Genomic DNA, 18136 nt, shown 5'->3' on the forward strand with positions numbered 1-18136 from the left:
CTGGAAGGGACAAGAGCAGAGAGGCACTGGGATTCTCAGTAGGGCCCTCAGCTTTCATTTCCAGACTCATTATCTTCTGCACATTCCACAGACTAAATTATTCTCTGAATCACAGACATGTGTCTGGCACATAGCAGGCAAGCCTCCAAGGTCCAGCTTCTACCTCTTCCATTGAAGGCTCACCCAAGTGGAATTTATCATGCTCTCCTCTGTATTTGCCCAGCCCTTTGTTCACATGACCTATTGCTTTTATTGTAGTTCAACAGAACCACCTTCCTTGCTCAGCGGTGAACTTTTTGGAGACAGGAATCTGTTTTGTCTTTGTATCCCTAGGCACCTAACTCGATGCTTTACTCTTATTAAGTAATCATGAAATTTTATTCAATTGAATTTGCTCCAAGGACACTGATATCTCTTACTAAATTGAAGGGCATGGTGGCATCATCTTAATGTTTCTATAGGCTTTAACTTTTGTGTCCTGCTGTTTTCCTTACATCATCCCTGGGAAGCAGTTTTTTTGCCTTTAAAAATTTACAGATGAGGAAACTCAAGGGGGTGCATTTGCCCAAAGTCATCCAGCTGGTAAGTGCTGAAGCCAGACAGGACTCCTTTGACTTGAAAGCTAGTACTCTATCCACTACACCTGAGCCCTGTGGCATCAGACAGGTAGGAGTAAAACGCACTTAGAGCTCTAGTTTTCTCATTTGTAAATCAGACCAATAGTACCGACCTCATGGGATTGCTACGAAGATTAAAGGGTGAAATATGTGAAGTCCCTAGCTCAGCGCCTAGCATTTAGCGGGCAATGCTTGATTTCTTCACACCAAGCTTCAGATTCATATGGACGTAAGCAGATAAAGAAGAGATATCCAGTTCTGGGGTGTAGTGGCAAGTACATGGACTACACAGAGAGGAATGTTTCTCTGTAACCTCGTACCGGTTCCAGCCTCTGAATCATATTATAAGAAATTTTATAAGGCAGTATCTGGTACAGAACATTCAGCATCTTCTCTTGACCACCACGTCCACCCTTGTCAAATCCTTTTCCTGCCTAGCATTTGTCAAATGCAAGGATTATAGCTGCGTGTTTTGTCCAGCTTTGAGGTCAGAGGTTGGCTGAACTATCCCCAAGGTTGAGGTCTTAAAAAAAAACAAACCGTAAGTCCTGTCTCGGATCGTGACTTTATATAACTACATGGAGGAATCTAACACATTAAAAGCAAGGAGGGGTGGGGACCCATGGATGGTAATTGGTTCCAAACTCGCGTGAAATCAAATATATGATTTCAAAAATCTTTTTCCAGGGGGATGCTCTTGAGATATCTTTGCTGAGTTTCTTAACTCTTGAACTGGCTCCATTTTAAAAAGAAAAGGACTCCAGCTTTGGTGGGCTTGGTGGCAAAGGTGCACAGGCGGGGGCGACCCCGGAGGCTTCCTGTCTAGCTCCCCGCCAGGGCTCAGAAGCTCTCGCAAGCCGCCGAGGGTCCGCGGAGGCTCGGGCCGGGCCCGGTCTGGGTGCCAGGCCAGAGGCTGCACGGCCAAGGCCAGGCTTCCTTCCCGGGGGAGGGGGGACAGCTTGCCGAGCGAGGCGCGGAGGGAGCTGTCGGGCCCTTCTTCCCGCTTGGGGCCTCAGGAGGGCGGCTCGCAGCACAGGAGCCAGAGCTGTGCGGCGCGGCCGTGCCGACGACCCCGGCCTCCTCAGGCGCGCCGACGTCCCCGCGCCGCTCCCCAGCGGGGCCCTGGCTGGGAGGGGGACGTCGCGACCCCCGCTCGGGGGCCCCGCCCCTCCGCGCGAGCCGGCGGTGAGGCGACCCTCCCCCAACGCTGGAGGGCCCCGCCCCCTCCGCACGGGTTAACGAGTCCTCGCGCGCTCCCCTTCCCTCAGCGTGAGTGTGAGTGCGCTGCCCTCCCTCCGCGGCCTCCTCCCCATTGTTTCTCGCCGCCACCGCAAGCCTTCGAACGAAGCCCCTCCCCCACTGGTGTTTACTCCCCCCTGTCCAGGCTCAACCGGTGCCCAGGGGCCTCCAGAACGAGGGGAGGAGGCGCCCCTGAGCGCTTCCCTTCCCTTGCCTCTGCGCCTCCTATCCGGGATCTTCTCCGCGCCCATCTCCCCCCTCCCGCGGGCAGGACTCCATTCAGGGCTCGTCCCTCTTTCCCTCTCCCGGCTCCCCCGGCTCCATCTCCCCCTCGGCCCCCTCCCCTCAGCCGGCCCTCCTCTTTCTCTCCGTCTCCCTCCTCCTCCCCCTCCCCATCCCTTCCCCCCCCACAATGCAGTTCGCGGCGCGGCGGACATGGCGGTGGAGCCCTAAGCTCGTCGTGTCCCGGCCTCCAGCGGCGGCGGCGGTGACGGCGGCGGCGGCGGCAGCGGGAGGCGGAGGAGGAGCGGGAGCCACTGAGATGAGGAGGCGCCGCGCGCGCCTGTAGCTCGCGGGCCTCACAGGTACGGAGGTTCCGGCCGCGGCGCGGCACCCTGCGCCGAGGGGGTGTGCTCGGGGAAGGCCGGGCGGCCCCCGCTTCGCCCTCCTCAGGTGCTGCGCCTCGCAGGTGTCGGGGCCCGGCCCGAGCGCGGCTCCGCCGCCCCCTTGGGGCCTGACACTTCTTTTTTTGCCTGACTGGGCTTGGGTGCCCCAGGGGGAGGCAGAGATGAGGGAGGTCGGGGCGGCGGCCTGGGCGGCCTGAGGAGGGCAATGGGGCGCTTTGGGGCCGAACTCCACCGAGTGGCGGGGGCTCCCGGCCTCGGGCCGAAACCTGTAGTCCCGGAGGCGGGTTTTGAGTTAACGGGATTGGCGTAGCGTTCTCGTGGGTCCTGTACGATTCCCTGTCATGTGTGTCTTTTCTTTCACCCCTGCTTCGATGTAGGCATGCATGTATGACATATAAACACAAGCATATAATACTTAATAAATATTTCCTCCTGGCTCGCCCTTGTGGTAAGGAGAGCAGGCAGCGGTGCCTGTGTGGATTTCGTTTCTTGCTCGCCCGCCTTCTCTCTCCCCCGCCCCGCAGTCGAATGGTGGTAATGAAAGCTTTTGACGTGGGAAACTGTGAGATTCGTATTTGTAAACAGACAGCACTCACCGAGTGTGTTGCACGCCTCTGCGAGAGGTTTCAGGTCCTTTGGGTATCCGGATTACAAAAAAATGAGATAGGTAGTTCTGAAAGAAGCACGTTATCGGGATTTCTAGTCGTACCGGAATGGGATGAATTACTGTTATTTTAACAACGTTGATTAAAAATTTTCTTTTCAGAAGATTATAAAATCTTTAGTCAGATGAGTTTTGTACCTTGCGCGAGATCTTAGTTTCGGTGTATACTGTGTTTCCACATTTTGGTGTATTTTTTGATACAAAAGTAGTTACTTGCACATTTGACGTTCTGCTCTCTTTTGTGATCTTCTCAGTGTCCAGAAATGCAATTCGAATTGTGTATTGTTGGCATGCATTTAGTAATTAACTGGAGTGGATCGGATTACCTTTTGTTTCCAAAGATTCCCGCCCCCCGCCTCCCCCAAGTCTTGTAGTAGCGAAATGTATAACTTGGTGAAACAGAACATATCCTATTTCTGTTTTTAATGTAATGAAAACTGTTAGCTAATAAAATTGGATAATCCCACTGGATATGATAATTTAGAGGGAATGACATACCAAGGTGGTGGGTTATAGAGTGGTTTAAAAAAAAAAGTTAACTTTTTTGTTAGTATCAATCAGCATGTTCTGTGTATGAGTAAATTGTGTGCTGAAGTTTTCTTTAGGCTCAGAACCCTTGTAAGTCTCCTTAGAAATTGCTGGACTACACTACATCCTAGTACTGATTAGTCACAACTTGCGAAATTATGAAGTATTGATTCATTTAGAAAGCTCTGCTTAAGATAATGAATTCACTAGTGTGTAGTGTGTTATGATGCTTTTATAAACAAGTTTTAAAGAGTGCTTCTTAAGAACCATATACTTTGGGGAAGATAAGAATTTTAAGTCATTTTGTGCTTTAAAAATGTGATATTTAAACAAAAAGAAAGTTGCTTTAAAAAAACAAATTTTCATGTTTGCAATTTTTCATTTGGCTAGTGTGGAAAATGAAAAAATAATGCTTCCTTGAAATAATATGGATGCGGAAGTGAAAGTTATTGACATTTAATGTTTTAAGTCTAGCAAATATCTAAATATAAAAAGGACATTAGGTAAAGTTGTTAGTGATATGTATAAATTAACAAGATGTTATCATGCACGTAAGTTTAGTTCAGTTTTGTTAATCCTAAATCACACCTAAAATCACGTTTATTTTTAATTTAGCTAGAACAGTAGTGTCTGCAATATAATTTTAGACCTTTGAAAATAAAAATTTATAATTGTAATTATAAATATCTCTGATTAATAAAAAGCTGTTTACAGAGAATTTTTGTCAGTTCTCAGAGCAGATTCGTTTTAGTAAGAGTAAGTAATTAGAGAACTTTTTTTGACCTCGTACTTAACCTTCACATGCATAATGAGCACCGTTAGTTATGTTGTTCTTTATAGAGTGTCAAATCAGGATCTGAGGTAGAAAAAGGTGTTTGAATTTATTTTCTGCAGAAAGTTTCTTATTTCAGAGAACCAATAAACAAGAGTTACCTGTAAATGTTGATGCCAGTAAATTTTGTTTATCCTCAAAAATAAAAATCAGACCATTTTCATCTAACAGAATTCAGTGAGATGTGTTACTTTCTAAACTACAAGTGCTTGAATTCATAAAATGTTACAAAGTACAATTAAATTCATTACTGCAGATAGAAATATGTTCAAAAAAAGAACAATTCTAGAAAGACCTAAAACAGGCAAGGGAAAAAGGCACTGTAGTTTAAGGGAGAATATGTAGACTTTTTTCTTCTTAATCTTAGAGGAAGTAGGATTGTTTACACTAAACTGAGTTTTAATGCTAGAATCGTAGATAACTGCATAATTTGGGGAAATGTTTAAAAACCATAATGTCCCCAAGTGTTTCTTACAAATCCAGAAAGAAGAAAAGGTATATAAATTCAAAGATGAACAGTTAAAATTTTTTTCCCTCTAAGTAAGAGATTTAATTTGTGTGATGTTATGGTTTCCGAATTGTTTTCATATCAGATTGTCTCATTGGATGTCCATAATTATCCTGTGAGTTTAAGGGGGAGAAATGGGAACTAACATTTATTTGAGTACCTGTTTTGTTCTAGGCATTGTGCTAGACATGTTTATGTATTTTTTCACTCATTCAGTGTAACAACCCTTTGATACCTGTTTTATAGATGAAGTATCTCTGACTCAGAGGTTAAGTAATTTGCTGAAGGTTGTAGCATTAGAAAGATTCAAAGCAGCTTTGTGCTTCCCCTATTATAGAGGCCTTGTTGCTTCTCAGGTGTATCAAGTATTCTCCTAATTTTATAGGAGAAACTGCCTAAGGTTGCTCATTCATTCATCATTTAATCTTTCATTTCATAAACATTTGCATTTGTACTTTATGCTAGATACTGCTAGGTTTTAGAGATACAGAATTATTAAAGATGATCTCTCCCCTCAGGGAACTCAATCTACATCTAATGCAGATAAATTATAACACACTAGATTTTGGGAGTTCAGGGGAAAGAAGCTGGCTCTTGAGGGATGAGTTTGAAGTTTTCTGGGTGGAAAAGGGGATAGACTGGAGGCCATTCCAGAGCTAAGGAATAACATATGCAGAGATGATAAATTGTTATGGAGATCGGTTTGTAGGGAAGAGTGAGAAATTCAGCGTGACAGGAACTGAGGATTTATGGATAGAGTGGTGAGAGAAGAAATGGTTGGAAGTAGCAGTGGGATTGTGAAGGTTATTGTGTATGTTAAATTAAGGTGTTTGGATTTTTATCTCATAAAATGAGATCACCAAGTGAGATAGTGGTTGAGCTGTAATTAGAAATATGTTTTCTAACTCCCTGTTTCGTTTCTTTCTTTTTTTTTTTTTTCTGAGAAAGGTTTGTCCTGAGCTAACATCTGTGCCAATCTTCCTCTATTTTGTATGTGGGTTGCCACCACTGCATGGCCACCAACGAGTGGTGTAGGTCTGTGCCTGGGACCGAACCTGGGCCACTGAAGTGGAGTGAGCTGATCTTAACCACTAGGCCGTGGTGCCAGCCCCAACTATTTCTTTCTCACCACCTTTACCAACAGATTTTACCCCCGGTTTCAGTGGAGAGTCAAGTCATCTTTTCCATGCCACTCTCCTTTCCTCTCCCCAGTTGCTGTATTCCAGACTGTTTTTCTGAGGATCCTGTGATCCAAATCTTATTGTTTAAAAATGTTTAATTTCCTAGAAGATACTTTTCAGATAGAAATACCTCTGGGAGAAATCACCTAGTTATGGTGACTCAGGAAGTTTTTTCACTCCTTGGCTTTGGTTAGTTGACCACGTTCTCATTTAGCACTGTAAGGCAGTAGGATAGGGCACAGGAGAGTGTGGGCTGGAAAGAAGTGGAAGCGTTTGTGCAAGCTCAGTGTTCATCAATAAAGATGAGCAAAGTCCTAATCTTTACGCAAAGCAGCGTGTACTTTCAAAAAGAAATAGGTATGTTTGTAAGTCACACAGTAGCCTGGTAGTTTTAAATGGGTATTTGATTTACAGTGATAACAGATAACTGCATAGTTACTGTGTACTTCTTTCTAAAGATCGTGGAAGTATTAACTCAGTCCTCATGACAACCCTTTTTATATTATCCTCATTTACGGGTGATGTAGTTAAGTACCTTGGACAAGGTCTCACAGCTATTTTGCTGCAGAGTCAGGATTTGAATTTGGGGTGTCTGAGTCTAGAGTCAGAGCTCTTAACCAGTATACTATCTTGCACCTCAGGTTTATGTTGTCAAAATTTAGTATGCAGAGAGTGTTAAATTCAGTATAGTCACATAGGTTGTCAAAAATATTTCATAAGAACATACACTATGAAGCATACCTAATAATGACATCTGATTGCATTTTGTCAGTCTCAGCTGTATACACTGTAGTTTAAATAATTTAATTATTAAAATTGATCAGTCATTAAGTATTTAAGCTCCAGTCTTGTGCTGAGTGTTAGTTCAGACCAGTGGAATTTAACCTATGTTTGGGGACCTCTTGGGGGTCTCTGAGTCACAACTATTTTCATAGTAATATTAAGATGATATCTGTCTTTTTGCCTCTCCTTTTCCCATCTGAAATGTGGAGTGATGTCTGCACGATATGTGAAAACGTTGCTTTGATGGCTAATGGAATGTGTTATATTCTTTTTTTTCTTTACAATATAATTTACAGTACCATAAAACTCACCCTTTTAAAGTATACAGTTTAGTGTATATTTGTAAGGTTATGTAACCATCACTACTATCTAATTCTAGAACATTTTCACCTTCCCAAAAGGAAACCCTGTGCCCATTAGCAGTCACTTCCCATTCCCCTCTCCCCCAAGCCTTTGGCAACATACACTAAGCTCCTTTCTGTCTATGGATTTACCTTTTTCTGGACATTTCGTATGAATGGAATCGTGCAACATGTGGCTTTTTGTGCCTGGCTTCTTTCACTAAGCATAATGTTTTCAAAGTTCCTCCATGTTGTATCATGTGTTAGCACTTCATTCTTTTTTATGGCTGAATAAGATTACATTCTATGGACTATTTTCTGTGGAGATACCATGTTTTATTTATCCATTCATCATTTGATAGACATTTGGGCTGCTTCCACTTTTTGACTATTATGACTAAAGTTGCTATGAACATTCATGTAAAAGTTTTTCTGTAGATGTATGTTTTCATTTTTCTTGGATTTATACGCAGGAGTGAAATTGCTGGGTGTTTTGATACATTTATGTTTATAAGAACCTGCCAAACTATTTTCCCAAGAGGCTGTACCATTTTATATTCCCACTAGCAATGTATGAGGGTTCTAATTTCTCCATATCCTCTCCAGCACTTGTTATGTCCATCTCTTTAATTTGTAGTCATCCAAGTGGGTGAAGTGGTATCTCATGGTGGTTTTGATTTGCATTTGCCTAATGACTAATGATGTTGAGCATCTCTTCATGTACCTGTTGGCCATTTGTATATCCTGTCTGCAGAAATGTCTATTCAGATCTTTTGCCCATTTAAAAAATTGGGTTGTCTTTTTATCGTTGCGTTGCAGGAGTTCTTTATATATTCTGGATACTAGACCCTTGTCAGATATATGATTTGCAAAAATGTTCTCCCTTTTTGTGAATTGTCTTTTCATTTTCTTTTTTTGTATTTTAAAAATTGTGGTAAAATATACCTAATATAAAGTTTACCATTTTAACCAATTTTAAGTGTAGATTCAGTACCATTAAGGTACATTCACATTGTTTGTAACCATCACCACCATCCATCTCCAGAACTTTTAAATTTTTCCCAAACTAAAACTCTGTACCCATTAAGCAGTAACTCTCCATTCTCTCCTCCCCTCAACCTCTAGCAACCACCATTCTACTTTCTGACTCGGTGAATTTAATTATATATAATTAGCATTATACAATATTTGTTCTTTTATAATTGACTTATTTCACTTAGCAAAATGTCTTCAGGTTTCTCCCATGTTGTGGCATATGTGTCAGAATTTCCATTCTTTTTAAGGCTGAATAATATTCCATTGTATGCGTATACCACATTTTATTTATCCATTCATCTGCTGATAGACACTTGGGTTGCTTCCACCTTTTTGGCTGTTGTCAATAATGCTGCTGTGGACATGGTGTACAAATATCTGTTCAAGTCCCTGCTTTCAGTTCTTTGAGTATATACCCAAAAGTGGAATTGCTGGATCATATGGTAAATCTATGTTTAATTTTTTGAGGAACTGTCATATTGTTCTTTTCATTTTCTTGAGTATGTCTTTGAAGCACATACATTTTGAATTTTGATAAAGTCCAGTTTATCTGTTTTTTCTTTGATTGCTTGGGCTTTGGGAGTCATACCTAAGAAATCATTGCCTGATCCAAGATTACGAAGATTTACACCTGTGTTTTCTTCTGACAGTTTTATAGTTTTAGCTTTTACATTTAGGTGTTTGATCTATTTTTGTATGCGACGTGAGGTAGAAGTCCAACTTCATTCTTCTGCATGTGGCTTCACAGCACCATTTATTGACAAGACTGCTTTTTCCCTTGTTGAGTGGTCTTATTGGCATCCTTGTTGAAAATCAGTTGACCATAAATGTCTGTGTTTATTTCTGGATTCTCAATTGATTCTGGATTCTTTATTGATCTGTATGTCTGTACTTATGCCATTGCCATCCAGTCTTGATTACTGTAACTTTGTAGTAAGTTTTGAAATCTGGAAGTTTGAGTATTCCAACTTTGTTCTTTTTTGAAATTGTTTTGGCTATTCAGAGTTCTTAAAATTCAATATTGTCAGTTTCTGCAAAAAAAAAAAAAAGACATCTGGAATTTTGAAAGGAATTATGTTGAGTCTGACGATCAATTTGGGGAGTATTGTCATCTTAATTTTGAGTCTTCCAATCCATGAATATGAGATGTTTTTCCATTTACTTTCGTGTCCATTAAATAAGTCTTCACCTATTTATTTCAACAATGTTTTGTAGTTTTCAGTGTACAAGTTTGTTTGTTTTTTTTGAGGAAGATTGGCCCTGAGCTAAAATCTGTGCCAGTCTTCCTCTGTTTTGTGTGGGATGGCACCACAGTGTGGCCTGATGAGAAGTGTTAGGTCCGCTCCTGGGATCTGAACCCGTGATCCCCAGGCCACCAAAGCGGAGCACGCAAACTTAACCACTACACCTCTACACTGGCCCTTTCAGTGTACAAGTTTTGTACTTCTTTTGTTAAGTTTATTCCTAAGTATTTTATTCTTTTTGATGCTGTTGTAAATGGAATTGTTTTCTTAATTTCATTTTTGGATTGCTCATTGCTAATGTATAGAAATACAACTGATTTTGGTATATTGATGTTGAATAGCAACCTTGCTGGACTCGTTTATTAGCACTAATAGTTTTTTTGTGGATTCCTTAGGACTTTCTGTATATAAGATCATGTCATCTGGAAATAAAGGTAGTTTTACTCCTTCCTTTCCAATCTGGATGCCTTTTATTTATTTTTTGCCTAATTGCCCTGGCTGGTACAGTGTTGAATAGAAGTGAAGACAGCAGACATCCTTGTCTTGTTTCTACCCTTAGAGGAAAAAACTTAGTCTTTCACCATTGATATGATGTCACCTGTGGATTTTTCTTAGATGCCATTCATCAGGTTGAGAAAGTTCCTTTCTATTTTGTTTGTTGAATATTTTTATCTTAGAAGGGTACTAGAGTTTATCAAATGCTTTTTTGTGTCTGTTGGGATGACTGTGTGGTTTTTGTTCTTTATTCTATTAATATGGTGTATTACATTGATTGATTTTAATATATTGAACCTACCTTGCATTCCTGGGACCACTTGGTCCTGGTGTATAATCCTTTTGTTGCTGGATTTGGTTTGCTAGTGTGGTGTTGAGGATTTTTGCTTCTGTATTTATAAGAGAGATTGGTCTGTGGTTTTCTTGTGATGTCTTTGTGTGGTTTTGGTGTTAGGGCAATACTGGCCTCATAGAATGAGTTAATAGTGTACTATTTTTGTATTTGAAAAATTTCCCAGTTTTAATATCTAATGACATAAATATCAATAACTGTAACCCACAAAATCAAAAGTTCTTTGGCTCTTCAGTAAATTTTAAGAGTGTAAATGCATCCTGAGATCAAAAGTTTGAGAACTGCTGATTTAGGCTAAGAGACATACCCTAGTACCTAAGTGTTGGACCAAAAATTGGGGCGCTTGTTTCATGTAGTTATAAGCCAGTCCCATTTGTGTCACTTTAGGGAAGTCACTCAGGGTGCCTCATTAATGTATAAACTGGAAACACTGCAAGACTGTATTAACTTCACAGATGTGTAAAGATAAATGAATGGGCATACTAGACATATATTAGCTGATGCTGTATCTTAATTTTTTTGAGGGGGCTGGCCTGGTGGTGCAGCAGTTAAGTTCGCACATTCCGCTTCGGCGGCCCAGGGTTCTCCAGTTCAGATCCTGGGTGCAGACCTATGCACCACTTGTCAAGCCATGCTGTGGCAGGTATCCCACGTATAAAGTAGAGGAAGATGGGCATGGATATTAGCTCAGGGCCAGTCTTCCCCAGCAAAAAAGAGGAAGATTGGCAGCAGATGTTAGCTCAGGGCTAATCTTCCTCAAAAAAAATTTTTTTTTCTAACTGAAAAATTGATAAGAACTCTGGGACTTTTTGTAGGAACTTGTGGTATTATTATGGGACAGTGTCTTGAATTCTGTCACATAGATTAAAAATTGTTAGTGTTTGAAACTTCTATTTAAGCTTTCTGTGATAGTACCAGTTTTAAACCAGTGATTTTCATTATATGAGAATTACACTTCCTTTAGGAAGGTATTTCATAATCACTTTGGAAAGCCTTATTTAAATCACTCACAGTTATCCTCCCTTACCCCGATTCTTGTGTTCCTCTTATTTCTGTTGGGAGTATGTTCCATTTCTCAGATGTATTGGAACAGAAAAAAGATTGAGAACCATTATTCTAAATCTTCTAAGGGATGGCGCTTATTTCCCTCACACTTATTTCCTCAAAACCAGAAAACCAAACCCATATTTTTCTACATATTGTCAGTTTATTCTTCTATCTTCCTCTAAAATTCCTTTTCTCTTATGACTGGTGCCTTGCTGGCTATGTTTCTTATCCAACTTTGTCATTTCAATCTAGGAACCTCTGGGTCACTCCCCTGTTTTCACTGATACTTTGGTGTAATTCTTGACGTCATATTGGGCAACTGGAATTATAACATTGAAGGTCACCTAACACTTTATTTTTACTTAATTTCTGTATTCCAGTGATATTCAACTCTACTTTCCTTGACACACCTACTCATATGGTTCAAAAATGGTTCTACGTCTGACCAAAATCTCCTAAATATCTGTATTTGCATCTTTCTCATTTCTTTAGTTTTCTGATCTATCCCTAATCTCTGTATGGAGCCTCTTTTTGGTTTTATCCTTTTCCCACCACCGGTTTCATTACTGTTGTGTTCCCTTACCCTATCAAAGTATTCATTCTGTCAATCCCCTACCCAGTATGAATTTAAATATTGGCAAATTGTATAAACTAGTAGACTGGTGTTTTATATATTTAGTTAGGTCCTTAACACAGATTGGCAGTCTTGTAGTCAGCTTTCTTTCCTGTTCCTCACATTTGCTATTGTTTTACCTGTCTTAAGCCCTCTACTGCCCTCTGCTTTTCTCACTCAATGCTGGCTTTCTGTTTTATAGAACTGTGCTAAAAAACTTAAGTTCCTTGCAGTTCTTTGAGATACTGATATGTAGTCCTGGCAAAAGAGGCTTCTTTAGTCAAATAAATCTGGGTAATGTTGCAAATTATCTCTCTTTCTTAGAGATTTACAGTGCTTATTAGCATATTGAAGAGTCTGAAAGGTCCTTCTGGAAAGAAACCCATTTAACTCTACCACAGCCTCTCCCACTCCCCAATCCCACCAAAATTGCTTGTGATAAGGCCCCAAATAACCTCCTAATGCTTTTTACTGTTACTGATAATTACCGTTATTTACTGACTTGTCTCCTTTTCCTCTCAACTCTGCCTTCCTGTTCTGCAGAAGTTAACCTAAAACAGGAATTGTGCCACTATTCTGCTTACAAACCTATGGCTTGGGGCTGCCCCAGGGCCTAGTGGTTAAGTTCATGTGCTCTGCCTCAGTGGCCCGGGGTTTTGCCAGTTTGGATCCTGGGTGCGGACATAGTACCACTCATCAAGCCATGCTGAGGCAGCCTCCCATATAGCACAACCAGAAGGACCTACAACTAGAATATTCACCTATGTACTGGGGGGCTTTGGGGAGAAGAAGAAGAAGAAAAAAAAAAGATTGGCAACAGATGTTAGCTGAGGGCCAATCTTAAAAAAATAAAATATAAAATCTTATGTTAAAAAAATCTATAGCTTCTCTTTCCTGAAGTCTAAACTTGACTTGGTATGCAAATGTGTGCACCAATTTACACTCCCAGTTCATCTCCTGTATTCATCATTATGCATGCTATTTTATGATATTTTATAAATACATTTTGTTTAGTACATACAAGTCTTATCTAGTAGAGCTATTTCTTCTCACTCCATCTCCCAAGTAGGAAATTCTTTCTCAGTGCAGCTATCATCTCCATGATGAAAGCTTTTCTTAGTCTCTTTACTCAGGGTTTCCATAGCATGTGTCACATAATATTGTCATTATTTGTTTATATGACTATATCCTCTTTTAGACAAGAGCCCATTATTTATCTTTGTATTCCCAGCTTTTAACCCAGTGCCTTATATGTGAATGTTGACAAATAATCTTTGTTAAAATTAATTCCTGATTTATATTTGTTTACCTGAACAAATGCAGGCTTAGCTACATAATCTGCAAGGCCTAGTGCAAAATGAAAATGCAGGGCCCCTTGTTCAAAAAGCAGGGAAAAGAGCCATTAAAGTTACTAAAATATGAAGCTTTTCTCTTTCTTCTGTGACCTTTTTCTCAACTTGTCATGGTCTTTTTTATTTACTTTTTAATATTCTAAATAAAGAATTGAAATTTAAAATTACTAGGCATAAATTTTACTGTTCATCTTTATATTGTGTAATGCCATTTTTTTTTTTTTTTTTGAGGAAGATTAGCCCTGAGCTAACATCTGCCTCCAATCCTCCTCTTTTTGCTGAGGAAGACTGGCCCTGAGATAACATCCATGCCCATCTTCCTCAAGTTTATATGTGGGATGCCTGCCACAGCATGGCTTGCCAAGCAGTGCCATGTCCGCACCCTGGATCTGAACCGGCCATCCCCGAGCCATCGAAGCCAAACGTGTGCACTTAACCTCTGCGCCACCGGACCAGCCCCTATAATGCCATTTTTAAATGCAAATACAAGAACATTTTACTCTTGTGTAGAATTGCTGGTATTTCAAAGCAATTCTACATAATTGTATATATATATATATATATATATATCGTTCTTACCAGAACAGGAGGTACACTGCACAAAACTTACTCTGTTGTTTTTATTTCACGTGTTGTACTTGCACATTCTACTAGCGCTCTCTCCCTTTGTCTTTGGCAAGACTGAAAGGAAAAGGAACCGTGGCTTGCTCTATCTTTCCCTATCTTTCAGTATCATCACTTTTAGCATAAGTGGTTGGTTAATACAGGGAAGTAACACGAGTAAGAAAAGGTATGATAGTTTTTTTTGTCATTCATGTTTCTTAGAATACTGTTGTCTTCTGTGTTTGAAGCAAGTTATGGTTCAAACAGAAAATACAGCTTCTTGGGCTGTCAGCACCCCTGCTTACTTAGTTGTAGACAGTATGCTTACCTTGTACTCACTTTGAGTCTTGCTGAACTCCCACACATCGTGGATCCACTGGAATTCTGTGCTCAGGGGGCATCACCAAAGCTATATGAGAATGAGGTGGAAAGGAATTGCAGATGTGCATTTTGCATGTATCACCTCTGCTCATGTGCATGTTCCATTGTCCCATCAGACTTCACTACAAAACACAAATTCAGACAAAATTATTAAGAATTTCAAGATGGTGACAGCAGAGCTTTGCACAGGGTCTCTCTAACCATGGAGCACCCTGTGTGACTGCACAGATTACATGTCCATAAAGTCAGCCCTGAACAAAAGCGTTGGAGGGAAATAGTAACATTCATTGACACAAACAGGCTGCCATATTTCACCTTGTACTAATGTCATAAGCATTGTTACTACTTTCTTGTTTTGAGGCCTTCTGAGATTTGTGTACCTTATTGCCTTGAAGTTAGGTGCAGCCATGTGACTTGTTTTGGTAAATGAAATATAAACAAAGATGACCAGCACTATTCCGTCCCATGTTTTGCTAATAGTGGAAAGTAAAAAAAAGTTAGGTATATTATTATGAATAAATACGCAGGAGCTGCTTGATAACGGAAGAATCAAGTTCCCTCTGGTGTATCTTGCATCACAGAACTCTTCACATTTGGAGCTAGTTCTTAATTATTTGTTTATAAGAAAAAAGAGTAAAGTGTGGTTTGGGTAATCTCTGTATCTTATTAGAAAAGAACACAAAAAAACAATTGGCAGTCGCAGACTGTTTTAACCAAGAAATCGCTTGTGAAAAGAAGCATAACTTAAACTTCTTTTGACCATTGCCAGTGAAAATTTTAATATGTAATAAAATGGCCAAAAGGCTTACCAGATGAACAAAGAAGGAAAAGACTTGAATAATCCAGGAAACCTACATAATCAGGCTTTGAGTGAGTAGATAATTTAGTTTGGAAATCCCATTTATACCAAAACTGGCTTTGAGAGAAGGGGGCACAGTTCTGTATGCCTTTGATCATAAAAATTCTGTCAGTGTATTTACCCACAAACAGGCATACCTCATTTTATTGTGCTTTGCTTTATTGCGCTTTGCAGATATTGTGCTTTTTTTACAAATTGGAAGTTTTGTGGCAACTCTGCATCAAGCAAGTCTACTGGTGCCGTTTTTCCAACAGCTTTTGCCCGCTTCATGTCTCTGCGTCACATTTTGGTACTTCTTGCAATACTTCACACTTTTCTGTTATTATAATATTTGTTATGCTGATCTGTGATCAGTGATCTTCGACGTTACTATTATAATTGTTTTGGGACACCACAAACCGTGCCCATGTAAGATGGAAACCTAATCGATAAGTGTTGTATGTGTTCTGGCCATTCCCTTGTCTCTCTCTCACTCTCCTCGGGCCTCCCTATTCTCTGAGACACAACAATATTGAAATTAGGCCAATTAGTAACCCTGCAGTGGCTTCTGAGTGTTCAAGTGAAAGAAAGAAGAGTCACGCATCTCTCATTGTAGATCAGAAGCTAGAAATGATTAAGCTTGGTGAGGAAGGCATGTCAGAAGCCAAGACAAGCCAAAAGCTAGGCCTCTTGTGCCACACAGTTTGCCAAGCTGTGAATGCAAAGAAGTTCTTGAAGGAAATTAAAAGTGCTACTCCAGTGAATATGAATGATACTCAGAAAGCAAAACAGCCTTATTGCTGATATGGAGAAAGCTGCAGTGGTCTGGATAGAAGATCAGACCGCCACAACATTCCCTTAAGCCAAAGCCTAATCCAGAGTAAGGCCCTAACTCTCTTCAGTTCTAGGAAGGCTCAGAGAGGTGAGAGGCCACAGAAGATAAGTTTGAAGCTGGCAGAGGTTGGTTCATGAAGTCTAAGGAAAGAAGCTGTCTCCGAAACATAAAAGGGCAAAGTGAAGCAGCAAGTGCTGATGTAGAAGCTGCAGCATGTCATCCAGGAGATCTAGCTAAGGTAATTAATGAAGGTGGCTACACTAAACAACAGGTTTTCAGGGTAGACAGAACAGCCTCATGTTGGAAGAAGATGCCATCTAGGACTTTCGTAACTAGAGAGGAGAAGGCATTACCTGGCTTCAAAGCTTCAAAGGAGAGGCTGACTCTCTTGTTAGAGGCTAATGCAGCTGGTGACTTTAAGTTGAAGCCAGTGCTCATTTATCATTCCAAAAAATCCTATAGGCCCTTATGAAAGATGCTAAATCTATTCTGCCTATGCTGTGTAAGTGGAACAACAAAACCTGGACATATCTGTTTACACCATGGTTTACTGAATATTTTAAGCCCACTGTTGAGACCTACTGCTCACAAAAAAAGATTCATTTCAAATTATTGCTGCTCATTGACAATGTACCTGGTCACCCAAGAGCTCTGATGGAGACGCACAATGAGATGAGTGTTGTTTTCATGTCAGCTAACACAACATCCATTCTGCAGCCCACAGATCAAGGAGTAATTCTGACTTTCAAGTCTTATTATTTTAAGAGATACATTTTGTAAGGCTGTAAATAGCTGTCACAGATAGTGATTCCTCTGATGATGTGGGCAAAACTGAAAACCTTTTGGTAAGGATTCACTATTCCAGATACCATTAAGAACATGGCATGATTCATGGGAAAAGGACAAAAATATCAGCATTAACAGGAGTTTGGAAGAAGTTGATTCCAACCCTCATGGATGACTTTGAGGGGTTCAAGGCTTCAGTGGAGGAAGCAACTGCAAATGTGGTGTAAGTAGCAAGAGAACTAGAATTGGAAGTGGAGCCTGCCGATGTGACTGAATTACAGCAATCTCACGATAAAACTGTGATGGATGAGGAGTTGCTTCTTATGGATGAGCAAAGTGGCTTTGAGATAGAATCTACTCCTGGTGAAGATGCGGTGAAGACTGTTGAAATGACAACAAAGGATTTAGAATATTACATGAACTTAGTTGATAAAAGGAGCAGCAGGGTTTGAGAGGACTGACTCTGAATTGAAAGACCTTCTACTATGGGTAAAATGTTATCAAACAGCATCGTATGCTATAGAGAAATCGTTCATGAAAGGAAGAGTCAATAGATGCGGCAGACTTCACTGCTGTCTTATTTTAAGAAATTGCCGCAGCCGTCCTGCCTTCAGCAACCACCACCCTGATCAGTCAGCAGCCATCAACATCAAGCAAGACCCTCCACCAGGAAAAAGATTTCACCTTGTTGAAGGCTCAGATGATGATTAGCACTTTGTAACAATAAAGTGTTTTTTAGTTAAGGTGTGTACATGGTTTTCTTAGACATAATGCTATTGCACACTTAATAGGCTACAGTATAGCGTAAACATAACTTTTGTATGTACTAGGAAACCAAAAAATTTGTGTGACTCACTTTTTTGTGACATTTGCTTTATTTCATTGCAGTGGTCTTGAACCCAACCTGCAGTATTATGTCTATGAAAACAAATCTTTTTGATTTGTTTTTGATTATCATTCGTGTTCACTGGAGTAGCACTTTTAATTTCCTTCAAGAACTTCTCCTTTGCATTCACAGCTTGGCAAACTGTGTGGCACAAGAGGCCTAGCTTTTGACCTGTCTTAGCTTCTGACATGCCTTCCTCACCAAGCTTAATCATTTCTAGCTTCTGATCTACAATGAGAGATGCGTGACTCTTCTTTCTTTCACTTGAACACTCAGAAGCCACTGCAGGGTTATTAATTGGCCTAATTTCAATATTGTTGTGTCTCAGAGAATAGGGAGGCCCGAGGAGA

The 18136-nt window shown here is 40.5% G+C and overlaps 1 protein-coding gene across 19 annotated transcripts in view; it reads left to right on the forward strand.

Annotated features, from left to right (window-relative positions):
* The first annotated feature begins 1613 nt into the window (after positions 1–1613).
* TUT4 (terminal uridylyl transferase 4) overlaps positions 1614–18136 on the forward strand; it is a 127707-nt gene continuing 111184 nt past the window's right edge. For 13 of the 19 annotated variants that reach the window (XR_011537358.1, XM_070609619.1, XM_070609613.1 and 10 more), the window contains exon 1: positions 2013–2440. The gene's annotated coding sequence lies outside the window, so the exon portion shown is untranslated. Of the gene's footprint in view, positions 1980–2009; positions 2441–18136 lie in introns of those variants that run through there. The other 6 variants (XM_070609620.1, XM_070609614.1, XM_070609623.1 and 3 more) reach the window with 4 other exon arrangements.

Source organism: Equus przewalskii, chromosome 2 (genome assembly GCF_037783145.1).
Source record: "Equus przewalskii isolate Varuska chromosome 2, EquPr2, whole genome shotgun sequence".
Lineage (NCBI taxonomy): Eukaryota > Metazoa > Chordata > Mammalia > Perissodactyla > Equidae > Equus > Equus przewalskii.